Here is a 14,112-nt window from a genome sequence, read left to right on the forward strand (position 1 = left end):
GCCTGGAGCTTGCTTCCGATTCTGTGTCTCCCTCTCTCTCTGCCCCTCCCCCGTTCATGCTGTGTCTCTCTCTGTCTCAAAAATAAATAAACGTTAAAAAAAAATGGCAGGAGGAAGGACTGAGGAGGATCATCCCAGTGTATATTCTTGCTGTGGAATGGCAGAGTCTGTTTTCTTGCATACCTGGCCATCTCTTCTTCTAGTGGGTTCCAGGTATAAAAACTAGCTCAGATCTACAGACTGGGTAAGGGATTATGACTTTTTATAGGGGTAATTGCCCTGCCTTCAGCTCCCCAGGCATCCATCACTGAGTTCTTCTGTTGAATAGCCTTGCCAGCCTCCCATCTTTCTTGCTCTGTGTTTTAGTGCCCTTCTCTGTAATGCTCTGCACATCTTTGGCTGTTCCTCTGATCTTCAATAATTGTGACCCCTGGCTTCTGGTGGTTGGGTGTTGCCACCTCTACTGCTTTGACATCCTATCACCCCATTGCTGTCAGCACGCCAAATTCTCTATCAGCCTCTCCTTCTTTCAGCCCCCAGTCCTGGTCTGCAAAGGAGACATGGCCACTACTGAACTTTGTAGTGATGCTGGACACCCTTCACTGGCACATTCCTTATGACCTTAGAGGACAGTGTGTCCTCTGGTCCTTCCCATGGAGCAGCCTCATCGGCATATGTTCTGGCCACAGGTGGTGGGTCCATTCTAGCATGCCTGCTTCCTGGGCCCTTTTATTCCTTCCTCTGCCATTGACCGGGGCATTCCTGGCATTTAGACTTTTCTTTCTTTTTGCATATTTTTAGAAGCCATTCCAGTAGAGAGTTTACACCATCTCCAAGGGTCTTTGCCAGTGTGTTAGATCTCAGAAGAGAGCCCCTAGGTCTGCATGCTCTTCATTATTCAACTTTATGGTCAGGCCTCTTTGAGCAAGCACCCTCATCAGAATCCATCCACCATGTCTTTCCTCCTTCCCTCCAGTACTTCTTGGCCAGGACTTGGAGTAAATTTGCGGTATAATCCCTGTCCTTCCTTATTCCCCTTGGCTTATGCCACTCCTAACCCTAGTCGTAGGCCCAGTAGTAGGGAACATATCCTGAGTTGTGGGATTTGCATTGTTTTTCCAGCAACATGGGGGCACTGGCTCTACCTAGGGAAGGGTGGGCACTCCTACAGGCTTGGGAGATTCCGAGTTGTCTTGGAGAATCAAAATCTTTGGGAGCATCTCTCCAGATGCCTCCTTCCCATGTGTCAGAATTCCCAATTTTCTCAGCTTGGCTCCAGACCCTGGAATAACAAACATGCGTTGGCTGGGCATCTAATCAGCTCTGTGGTTCAGTTACTTACTTATTAGATCCTAAGCTTGATCTGCCCTGCAGCCAGAAGACTGTCTGGCCTTCATACTTAGCTTTCAGTTGCCTGTTACTTGCCCTCAGCTTTTCGTTGTTTTCCTCTAAATCAGGGGTCAGCAAATTTTTTCTTAAAAATTTTAGTAAATTTTAGGCCTCTAGTAAATTTTTTAGTAAAAAATATTCAGTAAATATTTTAGGCTTCTGGGCCACACAGTGGGTCTCTGCTGCAGCTACTCAATTCCACTTTTGTGAAAGCAGCCATAAATGAATGGGCATGGCTGTGTGCCAATAAAACTTTATTTATAAAAACAAGTGGCTGCCTACAGGCACTTGTCTGCCCACCTCTGTTGCAGAGCACCTGTGGCAATAGCCATGCAATCCCTTGGTCCTGACTAGAACGCTTTGACCCTGCTGGGGGACATGTCACATGGTACAGCCACTTTGTGTTTCTTTCTGAGTCACACTCAGTTATTTGCATTTTTCTAGCCAATTCATCCATTTCACCCCAGTTTTCAAACTCGCTGGCATAAAGGTGTTTGCGGCATTCTCTGGTGTGCCTGTTTAGTTCCTAATATTGTTTAAATGTACTTTCCCTCTTTTCCTCTTGACAATTGCCAGAGGTTTGTCAAAGAATCACCTTTTGATTTCATCGATCCCCTCTATTGTATATTCATTTCCACATCATAAATCCTGGCTCTGCTTTGTACTTTGTAGTGTTTTCTTCTTTCTGCTTTCTTTGTGTTGATTTTTTTTCCCTTTGTGTTCACTCTTTTCTCTCCTATTACTTAATACATTATTTTCACCCATTCTTCCTTTTTAAGAAAATAACCCTTAATGTATCTGGACTTTTTCCTCCAAGTGCTGTTTTAGGTGTACCCGCATGTTTTGATCAGTAAGTAACCTGTCTGCTGATATTTAATTCAGTGTATTTTATAATCTTCACTTTTATTTCTTCTGTAAGACTCATGGCTTGTTTGGAGTATTTTAAAGTCCCCAGATACATGGGGAGGGTGAAGATTCCTGTGATATTCTACCTGGAAAGCTCTTCCTCCAGAGATCCACATGGTTTGCTCCCCATCCCCTTCAGAGCTTTGCTCCACATTCCTCTTCTCAGGAATTGGTGTATATCCCCTTGAATTGAATCCTTCATCAATATGTAGTGATTCTCTTTCTTGCTAGTAATGATTTTGGCCTTAAAGTCTATTTTATCCATTTTGTTGATTGGTATTTGGTGGATATCTTTCTGTCTTTTTACCTTGAACAGTTCCCTCCCTTATGTTTTAGCTATGCCAGGTTTAAATAGCATTTCGCAAGATTTTATTTTTAATCCAGGCTGGCAGTCTCTTCTTTTAACTTGAAAGTTGAGTCTATTTATATTGACTGTAATTATTGATCAGTTTGAACTCATATTTACCATCTAGTACATTCCATTTGTTCTGGGTGTGTGTGTGTGTGTGTGTGTGTGCGTGCGTGCGTACGCGCTTCTTTTTATTCTCCTTCTTGCCGTGTTTTCAATTGATTGAGCTTTGTGTTTTTCCCTTTTCCATCCTTGAAAAATTTTCATGGTTTGGAAGTCATATCCTCTATTTCTGTAATGGTTACCTTATAAATTTCACAGAGCTATTTGACCTACCTGAGTCTGAAGGTAATCAAGAGTTTGACCATCCTCCCAGACAACACAAGAAATGCAAGGAACTTGGCCATGACCAACCCCTACCCACACCCTCCTCATCCACCTGATATATTCTTGCTGTGAAGGTGGTGAGCATATCTCGATTATTTTATACCCTGCTAGATAGACATTATTATCATTATCATTTACACAGCTAACATTTTCATTCTTTGCTTCGACAGATGCGTATTGAACACTGTGTGCCAGGCACTGTTCTAGGCACTTGGGATACACAGTGGCTGGAGCAGAGGAAGGTTCCCACCCTGTGGGCTTTGCATTCCAGCCGGAGGGATGGCAGGTTGTAAACCGGGAACATAATCCATGTGATTTAATTATGTGAGAGGTTAGAAAGGAATAACTACCCTGGGAAAATGGAAGAACAGGACGCGGGAGAGAGAAGGGCAAAGCACAGGTGTCTAGGGTTGGGGTGGTCAGCGTTGGCCTCCGGGAGGCCGAGAGATCTGAGTGAAGGCTGAAGGGCCAAGGGAGGGAGATGTGCCCACCGGAGGAGGAACACAGAAGTGATGAGGTGGGAGCACCCGTGGCATGTTCAGTGTCAGCAGGGAGACCACTGGGGCTGGGCAGAGTGAGTGAGGAAAGCAGAGCAGAGAGAGAGGTGGAGGGCCAGGTCCCAGCAGGCCTTGTGGGCTGTGCAGGGCAGGGGCTTTGGCTTCTACCCTGAGTGCGGAGCCACTGGACGGGTCTGAGCCTACCAACAGTGGGGTCTGCCTTGTATTTGCCGCTATGTTGACCGTAGACTGTGCGGGGAGAAAGAAGGATGGGAACAGGGTGTCTTAGTTTGGGCTGCTATAACAAAGGACCATAGATGGGATGGATTCTAAATTTTAAATTCCTCTCAGCTGTGGTGGCTGGAGGTCCATGATCAGTATTATCATCAAGGTCTGGTGAGACCACGGTCATTCTTGCAGGTTGCAGACTGCTGACTTTTTAACGTATCCTCACATGGTGGGAATGGTGAGGGGGCTCTCTGAGGCCCCTTTGTAAGGATACTTGTCCCGTTTGTGAGGGCTTGGCTGTTATGACCTAATCATCCCCCAGAGGCCCCATCTCTGACTACCATCAGATCAGGAGTGAGGATCCCAACATATGAACGGAGGGTACAAACAAACATTCACTCCACTGCATGGGGGCGGGGGCCCTTAGGAGGTGAGTGTAATAATCCAGGCAAGAGATGGCAGTGACCAGGGCCAGGGTGTAGCCAGGGAGATGGCAAGAAGGGGTCCAATACTGGGTTCAATCTGCAGATGGCATAAACAGGTTTCTTCAAGGATCAGGTGTGAGGAGAGTCAGGTATGTCTCAGAGGGTTTCGTCCTGAGCAGTTAGAAGATGGAATACCCATCCACTGAGATGGGTAAGCTGTAAGAAGAGCAGGGGCAGGTGTGGGGGCAAGAATGGGAGTTTCATTTTATACATACTGAACTTGAGACATCTTGAAATTCAGCTAGGCAGTTGGATACCCAAGTCTGGGGTTTCAAAGGCAAAATCCAGGCATTTGTTGTTGGCCTGAAGCTTATACAATTTTAAGGGCCTTTTTTAAGAAGAAAATGCAAAAGTATATCAAAAGCAGATACAAGAGAGGCCCAGAAACTTCCGCTCTAATTAAGTCTACAGAGGACTGCCTTTTTGGGGGCTGGCGGGGAGGCAAGTCCATGCTGGAGTTTTAAATGTGTATGTCATCAGCACAGAGGTGGTATTTCTAGTTGTGAAGTGTTCAAGTCCTAACCCCTAGTACCTGTGAACATGACCTAATATGGAAATAAGGCCTTGTCCGATGTCGAGTTAAGATGAGGTCGTGGTGAAGTAAGATGGGCCCTGGAGCCAATATGACTGGTGTCCTTTCTAAGAAGAGGAAGGATGGACACACATGCAAAGAAGGGTGTGGGGTGATGAGAGGGAAGATTGGAGCGATGCCGTCAGGCCAGGGCGGCCAGGCTTTCCCAGCAAACACCGGGCACGGGGAAGAACCAGGAAGGACCCTTCCCTGGAGCCTTCACGGAGAACCCGGGCCCGCCAGCACCTCAGCTCAGCCGTCCGGCCTCCGGAGTCGAGAGAGGATACCTGTCTGTTGGCATGAGTCGTCCCACTGTGTGGTGCTTTGTTACGGCAAACCCAGGAACCCAGTTCAGTGAGGGACAGGGTGGGGGGTGGGGAGGCATGAGAGAAGAACCCCAGGATCCGCCCTGAGGCTCTTCGGGGAAGGCCGAGGTCTCCTTGAGGAGGTGAGGAGCGAAGGAGCCTTCCTCCCCTTTCCGTGGCACCTCTGGGCCCTTCCTTCTGGGCTCGTTATCCCTCGGCCTGAAGCCCATCCTCGAGGAGCCTCCTTAATAGAGTCTTGCCGGGAGTGAACCGACTCGGGTTTGGTTTGGTGTTTGTTTTGCTGCCGAAAATGTCTTCATTTCATCCTCCTCCTTGAAAGGCTTTTTTTGCCGGATGCACGATTTTACGTTGACAGCTATTCTCTCTCAGCACTTGCAAATATTGGGCCCGTGTCTCCTGGGACTTACTGTTGCAGTTGAGAGATCAGCCGTCGGGGTAATCGTAGTTTTTCCTCTTCTGCCACTGCTGCTGAGGCCCTCCCTTTCTCTCTGCGGTCCTTCTGAGTGTGCAAACGTCCTGGGGCGAGCTGGGCCCCCCGCTGCCTCCTTCCCCTTCTCCCTCCTGAACTCAGTCCCGGAGCCACCGTCCCCTCCCCACACCTCCGCCTCTGTATCCCCTTTCCCGGTATCTTTGTGACATCTTCTCATTTATCTTTCAGTTCGCCAAGTCTGTCTGTGACTGTCTGATATTTCCTTTACATTGACTTGTAAATGTTGATTATTGTGTTTTTGTTTCAAGACGTTCCGTTTCCCTTTTTCTTCAGATCTGCCTCGTCAGTTTTGAGTTTCTCTGCTTCCCCCTCGTGCTTATATTTATTTCACCCCCCCCCCCCGTCTCTTTCTGTGAGTGGACTAAACAAAGATAGTTTTGTATTCTGCTTCTGATCATCCCTGTGTCTGAGGCTTTGCAGTTTCGATTTTTAACTTGATTTTGTCCGCGCTGGGTTCTCGCTGGCAGAGGGTTGTTTCTTCTTGTGTTCGGTGGTTTTATTTTCTTAAAACCTCATGCTCCCGGAGTGGCACCAGCAATAACATCGAAAGGCAGTGACACCGCTTACTGTGTCCCCATCCTTCCTGCCTGTGCCCTTACGACCCCTAGCAGTGTGATGATCTTCCCTACACTCTGGGCTGCAGGGGCATCAAATCAAAGAAGTTAAAGTAACGTTTTGAAAAAAAAGAAAAAAGAAAAAACTCACAACAAAACCCGGAGCACTAAATTAATAATGTAATGTAATTTCTAATTATGTTGGGGTCTTAAAATCTCCTTCCCTAGATGAACATAAACTGTGACTAAATATTTTCTAAATAATTAAATTTAATATTTTTAATAATTAGGACATTGCAGTTGAATTCATAATTAATCATTTTTTCCCTTCATGTGAGACCTTTTTCATTAGTGGAAAGAGATTGCAGAATTTTAAACGAAACTTAGAGCCAAGCAATGCTTAGATTACCTTTGTAAAATGTTGCCACTTCCTGATGCCCAGTCGTCCCGCCTTTGACCAACACGTTTGGTTCCCCAGACTTTCATTTTCTGACTTGGGAAACTCCTTTGATTTGGCCCCGTGTCTATTCTCTCTGGAATCGCAGACCTGAGAGCTGGAGGGGCTTTGGGGGTCCATCGCTACCTAAAGCCGAAGCATCCAGAAAAAGTATTTTCCAACAAATACCCTGTATGTTTGTGGTGGTAATGGGACGGGGAAAGAGTCCCTTTGATAACAGAAGCGATGCACTGTGCTTCTATGTGTGAGCCCAAATTCATTGCTACTGAGGTTATGTAATGCCCAGTCTTGCAGAAATGTCACTTTAATAGACGATGAAACATATTCTCACTTAATGATGATTATCCCAATAGGAAGACAGGTTTTCCCTTTTTTATTATTATGAAAACGCTCATACAGCTGGTACAAATACATGCAGTACAGAAGGATATGCAATAAAAAGTCTCTCTCCCGGCGCCTCCTCCAGACCCGTGCTCAGAGGGAACGATGGTCACAAATGGCTTTCAGGCCGGTGGCGGGGAGTCCTCCCTCCCTCCTTCCCCACGCTTTCTCTTCTGGCGTCTAGGCAGGCAGCAGACACGGAGACAGGACTGGTGGTCGTGAGGTTCAGTGTTGGGCCATTTCTGCCGGAGGGAAGGGAGAATTCACACGAACTGAGCACCGACTGTTTCCCAGGCACGAGGCTGAGACTCTGCTCAAATCTCCTCTTCTCAGAGCTCTTCAGAGAGAGAGATCTATTATCTCTGTTTTACAGAGAAGGGACTGAGGATCCAAGACAGCAAATGGTCAGGCACAGCCATGTGGCAGGCGGTCATCAGAAGAGCCTCAGGCTCCGTGTCACGACCACTCCAGGAGGAGGGGCCTCGAGGTGCAGAGAGGTGGGTCCCTTCCCTGCCCCATGCTCCCTCAGTCGCTTAGCCCCTCCACCGTGGCTGGGAGACAGCGTGAGCTCTTCTGAGGATCCTTCAGGCCCAGAAGTGAGCTGGGACCAGAAGTGAAACCCGCAGTGCCTGCATGAGCCACGGGTGACCCCAGCAGGATCTGGGCGTTTGGCCCCATTAGATAGACCTTTCACTGCATACCCAGTCTGATGTGCCTGAATTCTAAGGGAACACCTTAACCCAGGACAGTGGGTATGCAGTAGAGAATATAAATACAAATATAAATGTAAATGTAAATATAAATGTAAATGTAAATATAAATATAAATATAAGTATAAATATAAATATGATCCAATCACACTTACTGGTACCAATTGGCTGTTGAGCTGTAAGAGGAAAGAGTGAATGCCAAGAGGCTCCCCTGCCCTTGTTCCCTCTTGGATGTGCTGGCTGGTCTCACAGGAGCTGCGTTCATCCCTCTGCCTGATGCTGGGGGAAGACGGTGGGGGGCGGCGCCTCTGGTGCCCACGAACAGCCCCCGGGGGCCGGCTGAGCTTGTCACAGGGATTTTGGAGGTAGGGTTGTGTTTGGCTCATCAGGCTAAAGTTAAAACTCAGTGAGGTCCGCACGCGGGGTTCCGGGGAAGCATGAGCACATGGGCACAGGTCTTGGGACTTCTCGACACTCTTAAAATTCAATGAGGATCTCAAGGCGCTTTAGGTTGTGGGATCACATCTCTCGATATTCAACGTATTTGAGTTAAAACTGAAGGAATTTTGGAGGGCACTTGTCTTGATGAGGACCAGGTGATGTGTGGGAGTGTTGAATCACTCCCTGTGCACCTGAAACGAATATAACACTGTATGTTAACTATACTGGAATTAAATTAAAACTTAATTTAAAAAAACTGAAGGACTTTTGAAACCTAAAATACACAAGCATTGCATACTCCACGAGCTGTCATCATCACGTCACGGAGCCTCTGGAAAACACCGCTATCCCCCAGAGGCGAATCATGTCTTAGGGTCATTACGAGGGCAGGGTGGGTGCCCAGACCACACTTGGAGAACCTCAGCCCAAGGCACACCCTGGAGAGCTAACCAGAGGGAGCTCTGGTCCACACCACAAGCCCGGCATGACCAGAGGCCACCTCACGCTGCGGTCGGCAGTCTCTCTGGGGCTTTTGCCCCTTTGGCTGTCTTATCAGCAGTAAATTGGGACAAGGAGAAGGTCGGCCATCGATGGCTGCCAACTTTATGCGAACAGCTTACCTGTCCCCAGTCTTCTCTTGTTCGGGCAGTTTTGCGGAACTCTCCGGCGACCTCCATAGTTTGGCAGCAAGGAGCACATTGCAAGCTCTTTGGGATTCGCGACTTACAGGCCTCTCCCTGACTCATTTGTGCAGAAAGATCGGCTTTCCCCACATTGGAAATGTCCCTCCTGAAACGCTGTAACTCCGTCCTGATTACACGGTTCAAGAAAGACTCTGGAATTGTGTTCTGCGGCTGCTGTTCGGGGAGCAAATGGCAGTGCAGCGTGAGGGCCTGGAACGGGGGCTGCTGGGCTGGGGTCTCGGAGTGGGGGGCCCCGCTCTGTCATCCCTCGTTCACTGTCAGGAGACTCTCATAAAGAAGCCTTCCAAGGACTGAGAACACATGTTTATTTTATGAATGACTTCAGGGAAAGAGGAAAAAACATCATCCAGAATGTCATCCAGGAGGCTGTGTTCTTTTTATTATGTTTTGTCGGTAAACAAAAAAAATTGCCACATTTAATACTTACACCGGTCCTATGGGATTTCTCTGACTAATGTAAAATGACAGTTGTCGCAACATTCTATATAAATACAAGTCTGTTTGCAGGAGCCTGTTCTATTTTTAATGTAAACCACACCTAACTTGCTCTGAAGAATTGTACCCTTGGAATTTAGAGTCCTGTCTGTTGTCTATTCATGGTACTGCATTGTCCTAGGAGCCGCCTGGAAGAAACCAAAGGCATCCCAAACTTTTTAGTTTAATGTGAGAATTATTCACCTAATTTCCCTGCAGCGATTGTGTTACTTAATTTATTGTTGTGCGTAGCTGCGAGATGATGTGGCTAATGAGTGACACAGTGTATTTGGTGAGCCAATCTATAATTTAGGAGGCGGCTGATGATCTTTGTGCTGTCTGCAGTCTGAGCAAAGCAGGCAGTAAAAATAAAGAATACACTCGCAGATTATATAAATATGCGCAAATCCACAGATTCACGCACACAATACCTATTAGTTGGCTTGTGGCCCCGTTGGTTGTGCAAAACGTGGACTTAGCCTCCCGTGATGAATGGGGAGCGCTGTGCTTTGTAAGTTTCCGACAGACTCTTTGGCCAGCCCCTTCAGGGACTGTGAGCTTCTGGAGGGCAGGAGGGACCGGGGCCAGCATGCTGACCTTGACTCTCTGTTCCCTCTCATTTCTCAACCACTTCTTCCCGCACCGCTTTGAGGGACTCTGGCAGCAGGTTCCCCCTTGCTCTAGCAGCGGGGTTACTAGTTGGCATGGAGGAGCTGAACTTGAACCTATAAGAAACTTGAAGATGGCCCCCCCTCGTGGTTTTCAGACAGGGCTGGCAAACGCATGTCAGATTTTGACCCTAGCGGTGATGGGCTTCCCCCTGCGAGGCTGGACTCTTGGCAGTTACTACCGAGCCATGGGAATTGGCACCGGTGGGATCTACCTGTCACTCTTGAGCCGGAGGAAGAGACCTGTGGACGGCCCTCTGATCCAACACTGGACCCCCGGCCGAGGGAGAGCAACCAAATCGGGGCACCTTCATCCAAGGTCACACCTGGAAAAAAGCATCCTGAATGGGTGCGGATAGAACACGCCGTTCTTTCTGCTCTGAGACTCCCTTTTCATCGGGAGATTTCCAGGCAGAGGTCCCATATCTTGTCAGTGAGAAATGTCCTGGGGCTCCTGCCGCGCACAGCCATGGGCATCAGGATCTTTGTGTCTGATTCAGACGGCTCACAAAGGGAAAGGCCACGCCTGCCTCTCTGCAGGGTGGCCCCCCGACACCACGTTGCAGATTTTCCAGTAAATACGTAGATTCTCCACAAACCCCTTAGAAACAGGGAGCCGGGCATATTTACATGCTATGTACTCGGTTTAAAAGTCAACTTTAGATTTGGTTTCCTTTTGCAGTCTCTTGAATAAAGCATTTTTGTAGCCTACTCAAAATCCTCTCTCTGTGTTTACATTTTAATGGGCATTCCAGTGAAATGGAGGAATTTTTTTATTGCTTTTACATTTATCAGGGGAGGAGGTGGGGATGGAAGCAGCCAAATGGTGGGGCTGCCTCCCTTTAGACCGCTGGCTTCTCTCTTCGTCAGTGGGCTACAGTCTGATGTAGGCTAAGCGTGCAATTTAGCCAGGCAAGCAGCAAGGAGAGGAAAGGCTATTTTTATGTGGGTTTAAAATATCTATCCCTGAGAGTTTGTAGAATTTTAAAATAGTGCTTTAGATCTCAAACATCACTGAAAGAAATGAACATGTGTAAGGAGAATATTAAATCTCATTGACCTATGTGGAAAGTAAAATCTGTTTTATTTAAGAGAGGTACCATTCAAGAATTGTCCTTGCCGGAAAAGAGAAGGAGGGGAAAAAAATCAACCTCCCTGGCAGGGCAGAGAAGCCATTGACTGGTTGGTTCCTTGTCGCAGATGCTCTTGGCAAAGGAGGCCTGAGGTGACCTCAACTCCTTGGGGGGATTTCAGGGACAGATTTGGTTTCTGTGGCTGTGTAAGGGGAACCCCACTAGGGGTCTTGATGCACAAAAGCTACTTTCTGAAGGCAGTAGGTTCTTCAGAGTGTGGAAACAAATTTCTGCTTATGCCAGCATATAGCTGATGTTAAGACCCTCTTATGCAAAGAGCTCCCTTATCACCGTGGATCCTACAGTACAATAAAATTGGGCCAGGACAGCTTCCGGGACTTTGATTCAGTGGAACTGCCAATGTCTTAATAATCTTCCTCTGGGGAATGTCTCTCTCTTTCCTCCCCTGACATTCCCGGGAGATCCCTAATTAAAGCTACAGATATGGTTTAAAAGTACACTCACCAGATGTTAGTTTAAAATGACCTATAACTGGCAGCAGACATAGGAGAGGCTACCCGTGTCTGAGGCCTTCCGGTGTCTTTTCCTCCACTGTCATTCAGTATGCAAATGAAGCCCAGCAGAATCTCAAAGCCAGCCTTGCCAAGCCATAAAACCAACTGCTTTGAAAGCAATGCATCAGTAATTCTTATCATCTGGCATCTGGAGTGCAGGAGCGCTCAGTTCCTAAGTAGAACATGTCATAGTGTGACTTAGGAGGAAGCTCGGGTTTTGCACTCCGCAGACAGTTTAGACTGATGGATCTGCTTGCTGAAGCCCATGCCGTTCCCTTTAGGACGGACCAATTTTTTTCTAAAAACCGAATCCAGGCTCCGAGAGGCGCCTACCTTGGTTTGCCTGTACACAAACGCCATGGAGGAGAAGGCTCGTCAGGTGCCCACAACACCAGAGACCAACATGGAGGCCTGGGCAGGTCGGACCCAGTGGCCACCCTTCTCGGGCTGTGCTTTGATTTTTCCATGAAAGTTCCTATTACACTGTAAGTGAGTTAGGTCTCAGACTCTTAGTGGTCCTGGTTTGCCCTGCAAAGCCAAGGGTTGAGGAATGCAGTATTCGGGAATCAATATCGTGGGAACGAAGAGACTCTTTCCAGGAGGGCTGAAATTTATAGGCAGCATGCTCCTATTGGCACATTTATCAGAGTAAACATATAGGTTAAATTACAGTTTACCCAGAAGCCACCTGTCGGTTTCTTGGGACACCTTCAGTCTCCGAGACACCCATCCGAACAGCCAAACACTCTCAGCTCCGATCATCGGCAGCTTCCCAGCCTGATGCCCTTGAGCTGAGGCTCCAGCTAGAGGCTTCCTGGTGCTCGGGATAAAAAGAAAAGATGATCTTGCACCTGAGAGTCATATCCATCTCACTCTGGGGAGAAAACCAAGGTCAGGCCTTCACATGGAGGCCGGGATTTGGATTCAGGACAGGCAAATAGCACCCACGTGCCTGCCCTCCTGGCTGAGCGTGCCAGATTGAGTCCAGGGCAGGAATGTTGCCAGTCAGCAGAAGCAGATGTGTTCATAGATAGTGTCGAAAACAAGACCTCTGCAACCTTGGTGGTTCAGACACAGACTCCAGTTTATGTAATAAGTAAAATGTGGTTAAATAACCTGTGGGTGGCAGAGAAGAGAGCCTGTAAGGCAGACTGGGGGCTTCAAAGGCATAATTATTTATCAGCTAATTAAAATGCAACCACTGGCTCCCCAACCCCAACAACTGGGCTGTCTTGCCCAAGAAGTAGCCCTTTGGTGAGCACCTACAATTTTTTTCCCATTCATTAGCCCACAGGGACACACAACAAAAGCCCAGATTGGTCATCTGGAGTGGCCACTCCCACCATCTGCATGGCTATTACCTCCCTGGACTGGGTTCTGGACTGGAATACTTGGAATGGCCATCAAACTGGGGACTGGGGAGGGTGTGGGGGGCCAGTTGGCCTCCAATGAAACTGCACTGAGTTGAGTTGAGTTGAGTTGAGTTGAGTTGAGTTGAGTTGAGTTGCCTTGCTGGCTTGCAGCCCAGGGGTGGGTATGGAAGAGTGCACATGTGGTTGTCTGGGCTGGAGGTCGAGGCCATTCACACAGCCCACAGTTGGGCACCTGGCTTGGGAAGCCAGCCTTGTTAGGAGGGGCACGTGGACCCAAGAAAAGCTAACTGACTCTCAGGCACAGACTTGTCTATTAAACTACTTGGGAATGTCAAAGAGGTTCAGAAAGCTCTTGTTGAAAAATGAAAGGCAGAGAGAGTGAGGTCGACGAGGCTAGGGCGACACACCACATATGTGGCCTTGGTTTATCACATTTCTTTTTTTTAATGTTTTTATTTATTTTTGAGACAGAGAGAGACAGAACATGAGCAGGGGAGGGGCAGAGAGAGAGGGAGACACAGAATCCGAAGCAGGCTCCAGGCTCAGAGCTGTCAGCACAGAGCCTGACGCGGGGCTCAAACTCACAGACTGTGAGATCATGACCTGAGCTGAAGTCGGACGCTTAACCGACTGAGCCACCCAGGCTCCCTGGTTTATCACATTTCTATGTTTCACATCCTAAGGAATGCAGGATGGCTGAGAATATCCCTTCTAAGGTTTGGTGCTGGGCCTGGTTCATGAAGCTCCCAGAGCCAGCCCCGGTCCTAAGCCAGATCCTTCTCTCTTCCCATCCTCCTGAGTCCCCATGTGTGCCCCAAAGAACCTGAGGCCTCTATTCACATCTTGCTCCAAGTGATAGCTTCCATCCAGGAAGAAAGACGATGTTGGTAACAGGGCTCAGAAGCCAGTTTTCTGTTTGGCTTATGCTCCTGAGGCCACAGAGGCAACAACCAATGAATGACTAAGGATTTGACCTCTCTGGGGAGCGTCTTATGCAGATGGAGGCAGATCACTGAGCACAAAGCTGGTGAGTCCACAGTCACCCAGCTGTTCTGGGAGGCCTGGCCTACAGCT

The 14,112-nt window shown here is 48.0% G+C and overlaps 1 protein-coding gene and 1 long non-coding RNA gene across 7 annotated transcripts in view; one reads left to right on the top strand and one right to left on the bottom strand.

The window, feature by feature from the left end:
* CAMTA1 (calmodulin binding transcription activator 1) overlaps positions 1-14,112 on the top strand; it is an 848,343-nt gene that overhangs the window by 484,689 nt on the left and 349,542 nt on the right. The gene's annotated exons all lie outside the window — the stretch shown is intronic.
* On the bottom strand, positions 7,028-9,275 carry LOC122240875. Its single transcript, XR_006220616.1, has 3 exons — positions 8,792-9,275; positions 7,886-8,362; positions 7,028-7,262 (listed from the first exon to the last, which is right to left on the bottom strand). It is a non-coding gene; the product is annotated as an uncharacterized LOC122240875 (long non-coding RNA).

Source organism: Panthera tigris, chromosome C1 (assembly GCF_018350195.1).
Source record: "Panthera tigris isolate Pti1 chromosome C1, P.tigris_Pti1_mat1.1, whole genome shotgun sequence".
Classification (NCBI taxonomy): Eukaryota; Metazoa; Chordata; class Mammalia; order Carnivora; family Felidae; genus Panthera; species Panthera tigris.